This window comes from Lepisosteus platostomus, chromosome 9 (genome assembly GCF_059453375.1).
Source record: "Lepisosteus platostomus isolate fLepPlt1 chromosome 9, fLepPlt1.hap1, whole genome shotgun sequence".
NCBI lineage: Eukaryota > Metazoa > Chordata > Actinopteri > Semionotiformes > Lepisosteidae > Lepisosteus > Lepisosteus platostomus.
Window position 1 is genome coordinate 32,607,217 of NC_142619.1, and position 12,171 is coordinate 32,619,387.

The window sequence follows — 12,171 nt, forward strand, 5'->3', positions numbered from 1 at the left end:
GATTTAAACGAAGATACTTTCTATCTTCTATATTTCTGTTTTTCCTATTGCTTATTCGACCATGTGATCTGGGTGCCTCAGTCGGCTCGCAATAAAAGATCAGAGCGTTTATTAAAACATCAGAGCGTTTACTTCTCAAAAAAGCAAAAGAGGGGCTATTCTGTCAGTTTTGATTTAAACAAACAGCGTTACCTTTGTTATTCGATTTACAAACACTTAACGTAACTTTTATCCACAAAGCTGTCCACTATTTAGCACTAGTTTAACCACTTCACACCTTTGCAGTCGCGCGTTGTGAGCCTTCACATGTTCAACAGGGTTGTATTTTGGGATAACCTAAAACACACATATATATATATTATTTGTGGATATCATAAATGGAGTCTCACTTAACATCTTTGTACAGGTCGTGCTAGTAATTGTGCTCCCTGTCTTTGATAAAATATAGTATTGTTGTCTGCTCCTGAAATATATCTCAACTCTTGTGACAGTTTCAACTGTCTATTGACTAAAACATTATTCTTATCCGTTTGTCGTTTTAAAAGATAGTTTATGCCCTGTGAATCTGAGGTAGAGGTGTGTAGGTATCTTATTCTAAAGAGAATTTTTGCGACATCTCAGTTTTAAATTAATATTGACAAACACCTTTTACCCCGGGGGTTTCACGTGTTTATCCACCTAAACAGATATCTCACCAAGAAAGCCTACCTGTAATGTATTAATTGCAACAATATAAGAGTTCAAATATAGAGAAACCTCTAAATAGGTATGAATGAAGCCCATGTCACCTAACTTGTCATCTAAAGACTTGCGCATTTTTTGAAGATCTGCCGAGTTGATTATTTAATTCTAAATTTCATGTTGGCCTGCATATCAGTAATGGAGTGCCTGAAGATACGTTGATAAATAATTTGAAATTTAAGAGCGGAAGACCTATGAGTAAATAACAAAAATAAAGTAAATACATTGTATCGAGTTATAAATATAAAAAATGACGTCTTTGCTGAAGTGAGCAATAGTAATTTTACAAGGTGAAAAACCTTCCTTTTTAAACTGAAGAGGTAGTTTCTGAAATCTTTGAATCTAAAAACTCTTCGGAAGAAATCTTGTTACATATTTAGATACTCAGAATGTTAAACCCGCTGCGCAAGTTTAATATGTCAGCCATGAACTATTTATGATTTTTAAACGTACTACAACAGATTTTTGTATTGCACAATACACAAACAAAATATATCTAGAAACATATCTCTAATCTTGAAATTTTACCTCTTTAAATTTTATATTCGGAAACAAAGACAATGTTAGTCAACAACTATGAACTACCACTGTATTTCTTTAAATTTGAAACAGTTAAGCAAGTTTACTGTTTTATTGTTGTATAATGTATCTATTGTCTTGTTTGCCTTATAACGTCTCTGTTTGACTAAATGTCAAACAATAACAATATATGCCAATACTTGTGATATTTCTGTTTGTGCGTTTTTACGCATGCTGTTATTTCAAGAGATTATTATTTAATTTTGTTTTATATCACTGGAACATTGTTGAGACGTAACGAAAACAAAATACGAATATAAGATTACATTGAGAAACATGTACTGTACCTAGGTTAGTTTGATCACTTCTGATGTAGAAATACATTGGTAAGTATGCAAAAGTATACAAATGAATATTTAAACAAATGTAGTCTCTATTGAAGTAAAATCTAGTTAATGTGACTCGACAGCAACAGAATAATTTCTATCAGAAAAATGACTTCGGACTGCAAAAAATAAACTTGCAAACAAGATTTCAGATTTGTCATAATGGTTTTTAAAAGTTAAGTAGGTTACACCGCACAAATTGAATACGTAAACTAAACACTTGTGTGAATAATTTAGTGAATCCTTAAACAAACATAACAAAGGTTTTAAGATTTTGGTGTGGACTTACTGTATGTAAGCAAGCAAAGCACAGCTTTTTTGTGATTACTCTGGTTCTTAGGTTTATTAGAAGTTTGGTATAATTAAAAAAATCATTAGTTTACAAACCCAGTCACACTAAACTGTGCTACAATTGTATCTTGATAAGCTTTTCAAATAAACTTTCTTCTTAATGTTTCGGCGTTTAAACGGCCTTTAGGTGATGGCTAACTTCAGAGCCTCCTACAGTGTTTTTCTTGACAGCAGTAGCAGATTACATGTATTTTTTCAACACTGTTGTACAGTATTACATTTAGTATTTCTTACCTTCTAAGTTTGCACCTATATGTTATTAGAGGTTCTTTCCCCCCCCTATATACAGTATATAGATAAATGTCCTGCATTAACAAACTAAAACATCCAACAGCCTGAGATTTACTTTTGTAAATATATGGGGGTAGCTGCCTATAGTAGCTCATATACACGCATATATTTATATAGTAATTTTATTATTTTAGCATTGAAATGAAGTATTATAAGAAACATAGTGTTATAATAGGTGGTGCTGTGGTTAGCATTGCTGCCTCACAGCGCTGGGATCCTGGGTTCAGTTCCTGCGATACTATCTGTGTGGAGTTTGTATTCTCTCCCTGTGTTCATGTGGGCTTCTTCCACAGTCCTCCCAGACCAACTTTCTATTTGGTTAATTGCCTCTAGTGAGAGTGTGTGCATGTCTGTGTTTGTGTCTGTTGCCCTGTGATGGACTGGTGTCCCATCCAGGGTGTATCCTGACTTGAGCCCGTCACTTGCTAGTATAGGCTTGGGCTCCCTGCGGCCGCGAGTTAGATAAAGTGGTTAGAAAATGAATGAGTAGTTGGATGGCTAATGTGACAATGGCTGAAGCTTTCTCTCAGTAGGTAAACACTAAACAGTGTAAATAGTTGACACAGTGTATTAAATAAATTGGTCCATAGTTCTCTTCACATGAAATTCAATCAATAATAGAGAAATATATTATTATATATAGCATGAAAGGTTTGCTGAATATTCTTTCATTATCTTTTTTGTGTACTGTACTGTATATAGTATATAGTATATAGTATATAGTATCCATTCATTTCTTAACTGCTTTATCCATTACAGGGTCATGGGGGGCTGAAGCCTAGTATATAATATTTCAAATATAAATATTTATTATTGAAATAATTTCCAAAAGTCTAGTAATTATGTATCTGAGATAGAATAGTTAGAATTGTTTTGTAAAGTTTTTGTAGATATAATTTGTCCTCAATTGTCCTTGTATCTCTTTACATTATATAGTGAAGGTAAACACATATTTCATTTTTTTAATGACAATGGTGTTCTTTTTATGATACGTTTTAAAATTAAACATTTACAGTATATACTGTATATGCGGTAGACATACATACTGTATTTGGAATGATCTTATCCTTCCAAATATGTACAGTATGTAAAGGATATTCATGTGTACCAGGAACGTCATGTGCCCAGTGCTTTCATTACTTTTTTAAGACTTCCAAGGACTATTACGTCCTATTTCTTACTGCTTTTGCAATTTAAGTAAATTTCAAGCATTTTGTTATATCAGTAATTGGATTATGTGAATTGATTTTACCTTGTTCTAGAAAAGCAATATTGTTATATGAAAAAAGGTGTTTAGAGTGTGGAGGTTGCACTTTAGTACTGGTTTAAGAGGGTTCTCTCCTATATGTAAATTACTTTTGAATTTTATAGGATGAAAAACAAAAAATCAAATGGAAAGAATTCTTATTATTAAACACATGCCAATGATTACATATTTTATGATAGTAGATTATCGTAATGGCTTACATACATTTTTATATTTGTCTTAAAAATTGCATATGTTGCTGTAAAATAAAGTAATGCTTTCCTCTATTGTTTTAATTAAATACTGCATGTAAACCTATTAAAATATTAATTTCCATGATCTCTGCTATTGTTGTATAAAAGGCACAACACAGATTTAAGCGACAGTGTTTATCAGCATTCAATGAGAAAAATAACTGCCAGAACTGCTTGATACGTAGGAATTGTAAACCAATGAATATGACAGGTAGACAATTAAGTTGTGTGAGCAATGTTATATAGAAACACTGTATCCATCATATTGCTTTTATGATGTTGTACAAAGCATAAAACAACGTTAAAACTGACGTGTATTGAGAATCCAAGTTAAGTAGACAGGTTATTGATATACTGTAGTAAAGACAGACTGTACCTGAAAAAGAAAAATTTGGAATGGCAGTTGGAATCAACATTTAAACACTGGAGAGTTAAGAACGATCAAATGTAGTATAATCCTTTTGATATGTACAGGCCTATTTTTATTCAGTGAATCCACAGTGAAAAATACAGTACCTTGGAGGAGAGATTTGTGTCACTTCCTGAGGCAAGCCGAGTTAGAGTGGTCACATACCAGTGCTTCCAAGAGTCAAGGCCAGTATAGTGATCTCAGAAAGCATAAATGGTTTTGCCTCAACTGCCACTTCTTAAATTATTCAGTTATTAAGTAGGCTAAATGTTAGCATGTTCTTTTATATAGAAGATGTACACGTTTTCACAGATTTTGAAAGACAATATAAGTCTCATTAAAATTTCTAAAAATTTGGAATTTCTCAAAAAAGGAAGAATGTATGGTATCTACTTTCAACAACAAATACAGTACTGCAGCAAAGAAAGATGCCAGAGCCTTACTGTATATCTTCTTTAGAATGCAGAGTATATTTTGCTCATTTATCTTATACAGTACAAGGATAATGATAAAGTTAATAATAATGACTAAAAGTTAGGTGATTTTATAGTATTGTGAAAATACTTTATTTTTTCTTCTCAACTGCTTGTCAAAATAAAATAATCAAAATAGTGAGTTTAATTGTCTTACAGTTTTTGGGTAGGCAGTAGTTTTAAAATATTTGGGGTATAAAATATTTTTTCAAATAACTGACTATAGCTCATAAATTAATTGTGTGTAACATTTAAATCAAAAGTCAATACATAAACTGGATGTAGTACAAAAATGTCTGAAGCTGATATGGAGAATAAACAACCTACATTTTTATTATTCACGTTTCATTGAGAAAACAAAGCATCCATTGATATCTGTAGAATGTAAACCTTGGAGTTTATAGAATATTTACAGAGCTCAACATAAATATTTGTTCAGCATAAAATATGACAGAAGATACACCTATGATTTCTAAATGTAATCTAATTATTCTGACCCATAATTCCATTTAATGTACTGTACACTACATTCTACAATAGTAAGGTGCACATAATCCAGGTCATCAGTATCTACTTATTTTACCATCCTTTCAATGCCTGTTATTATAAAACATCTAAACTCCACTATAGGTAAAAACTTTTTATGAACAAACATTTTCACACCACCCATTTTTGAAAGAGTGAGACCGATTGAAAATAATTTGTAACGTATGGCAAATAAAACAAACAAAAAATGTTCAAAAATTAATTAATGTGACACAAAAATGTGAAGTGGCACCCCATAAAGCAAAACATGAAACTATTCACCCATGAAATAAACAATTTTCTCTGAACAGAATACAGTATGTCTGTGATGCTTTAGCAAGACATTTGGGCTTTGCTGGTGTGCATACAGTACCTGTACATATCTATTACCCCAGAGACCATGTGAAACTCAAATTTATCTGGCTTAGCTGTCTGTTGAAACCCCACAGAGAGTGTGTGTGGATCGGTACAGAGGGTAAGGGGGGATGTCTTTTTTTCAACTGTTTTATTAAACCTGCTGTCACATCATGTATCACTGAGTACAGTGCCCTGGCTCATGCCTCTGGCAGACGAATTCAAAGACCTTTGAAATCATCCATTGACACAGAATATTAATGCAGCCAGCACCTTTCCTGCTAAAAAAAAGAGAGAGAGATCTTTTGCACCTTATTTGACCAAAGTATTTTACCAGATCATTGATATCTTCTACTATATCCAAACAGAATTGTTGCAGATATTACAGTATACAGTATGTAATTGAGTTCTAAAAGACAGGTAATATTTGAAAGCCTTTAGGCTTTTTTCTTGGTTGTCCCACTAGAGTACACACTTACACATGTAGTATATATTTCAAGTACAGTATATGGCAATAATGGTTGTAGTTTTTTTCAATGAGCAAACATCTTTGTAATGTGGTTTTTGTGCCTGATTAATACTTCTTGTTTGTTTTAGGCAGGTGTTCTACTTATATATTTATGGTGCAGAAGCAGATGGTGCTAAGTATGCATTCCATTAAGGCCAGCCTTTATGTTGTTCTCTCTGGTTGAAGAAATGCATACCATTATGTATCACTTTTTTAGTGCGTGAATGAGACAAAGAATATTGGATCTGGTATGCACTGGGATGGGAAACCTCTAAGGAAATACAGTTTACTGCTTCAAGTGGTGTTGATGGACCAGTCAATGGCACTCTTTCTTGTGACCTTTCAAACCGATACTCAAGTACGGTTACAAGTTTTAGAAGTAAGAGCTTTTTATTGATACATACATTTCAGAAGCTTAACTGGAAGAAGCAACTAATTGGAACAAGTGGAGCCTTGTGGAGTCCTTCATCCAATAGTGGATTAAAAAAGAGTGCCAATGTATATTTTTCTTGGGAAGTTTTATAGTAACAGGGGCCTGAGATAGGGATAATGATGGAGGCTTCCTGAGCACGCCTCATCTGTTACATTTAAAATATCATGAATAAATTGAAAAAAACATAAATTGAAATTAAATGTATTAATGTATTTGCAGGCATTACATTTTTGCCTAAATTATATCAATCATACTGACAGCACTGGAAAATTAGGCTTTCAAATCAAATTTTGGACTTGTTTCTGTTCTAAGGAAATTATAGTATACGTCTACATTCTGTTGGTTGATTTGATAAGCTTGTGCAGAAACTATAGATTGCTGATACTAACTAAAAACTGCATTAGGATTTAAAAAGCATTGCTGTTATGTCTGCGAAAATATGTTACTGCATTAATTTATTGTAAACCCATCTGTTTGCCTGACCAGTCCATAATCGCGCCTGCCTAATTATTATGCATGAACTAACTTGTAGTCATTGATTGGGTTTGATCAGGGGAGAACTGCAGTGAAAATTGGAGTAACTGTGGGAAAATGTGAGAAATGCACATGCTTCCTTTTTCTGTTAGAGCATATACAAGTATTTGTATGCTAAAAGTGGCAGAAAAAAATAAACCTACAGCAAGAACATGAACCTTCACTATAATGTTTACAAGGAACAACATAAACATACCTGTAATAAAGTTGTTGTTATTATTAGAAAGCTGTCTTTTTGATGTCTGTAAGGTCATTGTTTTTTGTGCCAGTTTATTACCAAGCCAAATAAAATTGTTGACAAGTAACACCAAGCTCCAAGGCCAGTAAACACCAAGGTAAAAATAAATAAGCAGGTGAAGAAAACACACAGGCAGCACAGTGGTTATTATTACTGCCTTACAGCACTGGGGCTCTGGGTTCAGTTCTGGACCTGGGGTGCTACCTGCATGGATTTTATATGTTCTCCCAGTGTTTACATGGATTTTCACCCATAGTCAAAAGACATGTTAATTGGCTTAAGGCCCTAGTGTGAGTGTGTGGTTGTCTGTGTTTGTCTGTGCCTGCCCTTCGATGGATTGGCATCCCTTTCAGGGTATATCTTGCCTTGCGACTGTTGCTTGTCAGGATAGGTACCTGGTCTACCACCCTGTATTGGATAAAGTGGTTAGAAAATGGATGGGGATGGATAAAACACTCTGTTAAACTGAAATTAAATGGGTACGTCGGGTAAAAAGCACATGCAGTGCACACCTTTAAACATATTTTAAAAATTGTCAGCAATACAAGTTAGACTTTACTTTGTAGTTTATATATGAAAAATGGAAAACAAAATCAGCCTTCATATCCAAACATTTATATTATGTGTTTTGGTTAAAATAGCAATATACAGTAGATAAGGACTAAAGAATCAAGTTTTCATTTAGCTGTATTAATGTGGAAATTCAGAATTTACGATCAAACAAGAATTCCAGTTCAAAATGAAATCACACCAAATTACATTATTGTAGTAGATTTTCTGCTTTAGCATATACAGCATAGTAACTCTCGTCCACTGTAAATTAATCAGGCTTCTCATGACATATAGTAGATGTTAAGGTTCTACTGTTCTAGTATATGGAAATCTATTGTGCTCCAAGTCATCTAAACACTAGAGGATATACATTGTGCTTACATTGGCTCAATATGTGTAAAAACTAATCTTTGGATTCAATTGGGTATTTCTGAAAAATACACATAAATAAAATTATATTTTTTCACCAATAGGTACTTATGTTTTTATGTTTGTGAACCCAGTAGACTTTGCTCTGTGGTAAAGATACAAGTATAGATTGATCTTCGCCTCTTCTATAAACATTCACTATTCAATACCCAGAAATCAACAAGACATGTTATTTGGAAATAAAAAAAAAATAGGTTCTTAAGAGGGTTCTTTTGTCTCTGTTTTAGTGCAAACAATAATAATGATGTTAAATATACTTAAAGAATTCTACTTTATTTTGTTACTTTCATATTTTGAAGTGTGCATTTTTAGCACGTGCAGTTATTTGCTCTCATGGTTTGGAGACAAAACAGATCACTCTGAGCAGTCATTAGAGCAAGTTTACAAGATATGAGCTGAGACAAAATGAGAACCTGGGCTGAGAGAAAGAAGGGTCATACAGTGTATCGTCAGATTGTGGCACAATGAAAGATAAGCTTGCTTGCTTTGGCTTACTTGAAAACAGCTTCTTTTTTAGATATAGTCAAAGAATTTTGCAGCTCACATGACCTTGAGGTTGCTGTCAGTGCAACTGGTGGAAGCATGGAGATGTACTGTATGTGGCACACTACATTGCCCACTCATGGCAAATGAGTCAAAGCTTTATTATAACAGCTCGAGTTTTGTTGTAATGTTTGTAAATCCTACTTTTGTGTTATTGTCTGCCTGCTCTTCTCTTTTTATTGAGTACATGCTGCATTTATGTGATACATATACATATGGAATATACAAAGCAGTGGTAGTATGTTGACTAAATAACTTTAATGTAATGATTTTATGTCATTACAACGCATTCATCAAACAACAAATAAAATATGAGGTAACTGTGATTGTTGAAATATTAATAACTGGTTAATATTGAGCATTGATATTTAAAGTAAGACGACCAATAGAATCCTTGCCTGTTTGATATGTGTGTGGCTATTAAATGGCTATTTTGAATGCATGCTTATATAAGCAGATGTATGAAGTCATTTACAATGAGGGGTCTAGGTAACCCAGCCTTCTGGTGAATCTCAGTATGTTCTTACTGCTCATGAGATAGGGGAAAACACATTCCCCTTCACGTCCACTGACGCTTCAGTAACCTTATGTCACCTCTTATAGCTGACTGGTTTAAACCTATGGTGACGGTGAAATTCCTCTGAAAGGAAATAAGTGGCTGTAAAACAGTTTCAGTATCTGCCAGCAGTAACAAGGCTGATATAGTCCACATTTTCCTTGTGAAGTCAGAGAGGATTATACAGTTGTGACTTGCAAGCACAACCATTTTGAAGAAATCCTCATCTTTCAATCTTTCCTTTATCTGAAGGATATCTTTAATATGCATCTTAAAGAAACATGAAAATGTCAAAAATAATAATTTTCTTATCCTTTTTTTTCTTCATCATAGCCACAGGGGGTGTCCAAAGACTTTGTGATTGAATTAAGACTGAATGACGTATCTGTTAAAGTTGTCAATCAAGCTATTAGATTGAATACACTAGCATTTGCAAGGAGCAATCTTAACTGACCGAGATCTTCTAAAGTTTTCTTTTGTATGTCCCTTAACTAAATATGGAAAGATTATCAGATTTAACATAGCTCCCCTTTAGTCAATTCTTTATCCTCTAATCCAGTATTCCCATAATCAAATTAATAAATTGTTTACTCTGATTTTTACTAATGTAAATAAGAGTCATGTCCTGCATCAAATTATTCAACTTTAGTTAATTTTTATAACACCAAGGGTTCAGGGGTCATATTTACAATGAAAAAAGGAAACTGGCCTTTATCGAGAGCACTAATTTTCCTTGCACCAAATTGCCTATGCAGTAACACATCAGAGGAATCAAACATTGCTGTAACAGAATTCTCAAAGATCCTTGTCCCTGTTCTAAAATCTCTTTAGGTCATGAAAGTAATATCACATCATCTTGACTAACTTACACTAACTTGACACATGCTTAGGACATAAAGCAGGAAAATGTTCATTCCTAAGGAACATGTATTGTCTTCCCCTCCACATAGAACTCTGACCCTAGCTTCTGTACCGCTTTAAATACCCTGAGAGTCTGTGTTTAAATACAGTTGTCTTGAATGATTATGTACTCAGGTGTTTGGTCTCTTAAGACCATCTGCTGTTGTTTCCTAGTATAGCACAATTTGTATATAGAATGCTACACTTCAAACATGCATGATAATAATGCTCTGAGGAGAAAGCTCAGAATATTCTATTCTGTTAATTCGAATCTGCACAGCTTTAGATGTCTTTCCATGATTTGTTTTACTTTAAGTTGAGGCTTTAAGAGCACAAATATCTTGCTTTAATATCTATATATCCTCTTTTAAAACTAATGACATGTTAGTACTTGATTGAGAATCTACACAGCATTCTCAAAGCAGAACCTTGTTTTCTAAAATTGAAAATGGTTCTGTTTAAACATAACAAATTATCTTTTAATTTGTAGTTATTTTATAGCAGCCTCTGGTCCAGCTGTCCAGCTGAGGAGCTAGTTCTGGAGCATTCTGTGAAGACTTCACTTACTAATGATTATCAATGGAATATGTGGGTTGTTTGATGGATTAATGTTTCATTTTTTGTATTAGTTGTCTAAACATAAATCTAAGGGGAAGACTTTATATATAAATGTTGTTTTCCAAAAAATTTTAAACTGTCCTTACAATGACTCATGGAGTCAATAGGTTGCGAAAAGATCATATATATTCTCACAATAGAAATCCTACCTTGTATGCAGGACATTATACAATAACATGACCATGTGGTTCTCTGCATGTTATTTTACAACATTATTTTAAAATATCTTGAGAAATTTGCCTAGGTACAATAATTGTGCTAACTTTAAATAGATGACATCTATACCAGAAATCAAGCACAAAGTAAGTGAATCAAAAGAGGAAAATACACAGTCGAAGCCTGGCAGTGTAGATTGTCTTTCCAAGTGTGGAAATGAACATAATTTACTAACCCTTTTCCTTAGCTGGAATCAGTATAGCTTTATGCTTCTGGAAGAACATATTAATCATTATATGCTGAAAGGTCAACAAAAACGACAATGTTCTGTTTTTGGAGCCATCTTCAGGTATAAAGGGAAAAAAAGTAGGAAAAGGTATACTTTTCAGTGTTGGATCAACCTTTATATATTTCTTTGTAACCCATTCGCGGACGTGGATCCCCAGTTGAATCTCTTTACACTGAATTGGTATACCCTTGTTTGTAAGCAGCAAGGGTTAGAAACGACTTTAAAAAGGGTAGAGAATTCTTTTAGAATGAATTATGATTTGTGATTGTTTGTTAAAGATACTGACTCAGGTCAGACCTATATAATTTTATGTTTAACATATAAAATTAGAAGTATCACACACTGAATTGTGAAACTGTCAGGATTCAAACCTAAAGAACTACTATGCCATCTTACATAGGATTGGTAGTGTTAGAAATTGAACTGGGAGTATTGACTTGATTTAAACCTGAAGAACAGATTTGGTTTCTTTATAGAAGGGACTAATGGCAAAAGATCCTGAGTTGGGTCACTGAGGTGAGTCTGGAGTGAAGAGCCACGCAGTAAGACAACAAGATCCTGTTATGGATCTAGCACTTTGGCATTCAGGAAAATTTACAGTGTGTTTGGAATGAGAATGGTGTAATACATGGAAAACAGAAAATGCAAATAAGGCTTGGATGCTTAAACTGCAGTAATATAATTAGTGGAGTACCTTAGGGATCTGTACTGTAATCACTGCTCTTCCTAATTTCCTAATTTATAACAATGATCTCGATTCTGGCATAGTTAGTAAACATGTCAAACTCGCAGAGGATACCAAAATATATGAGACCAGGCACATACAGTAGGGTCTTGCCATTTGTGAATTTAATATTCACAAATTT

The 12,171-nt window shown here is 33.6% G+C and overlaps 1 protein-coding gene across 2 annotated transcripts in view; it reads left to right on the forward strand.

Annotated features, from left to right (window-relative positions):
• LOC148654803 (chemokine-like protein TAFA-2) overlaps positions 1-12,171 on the forward strand; it is a 126,264-nt gene that overhangs the window by 4,425 nt on the left and 109,668 nt on the right. The gene's annotated exons all lie outside the window — the stretch shown is intronic.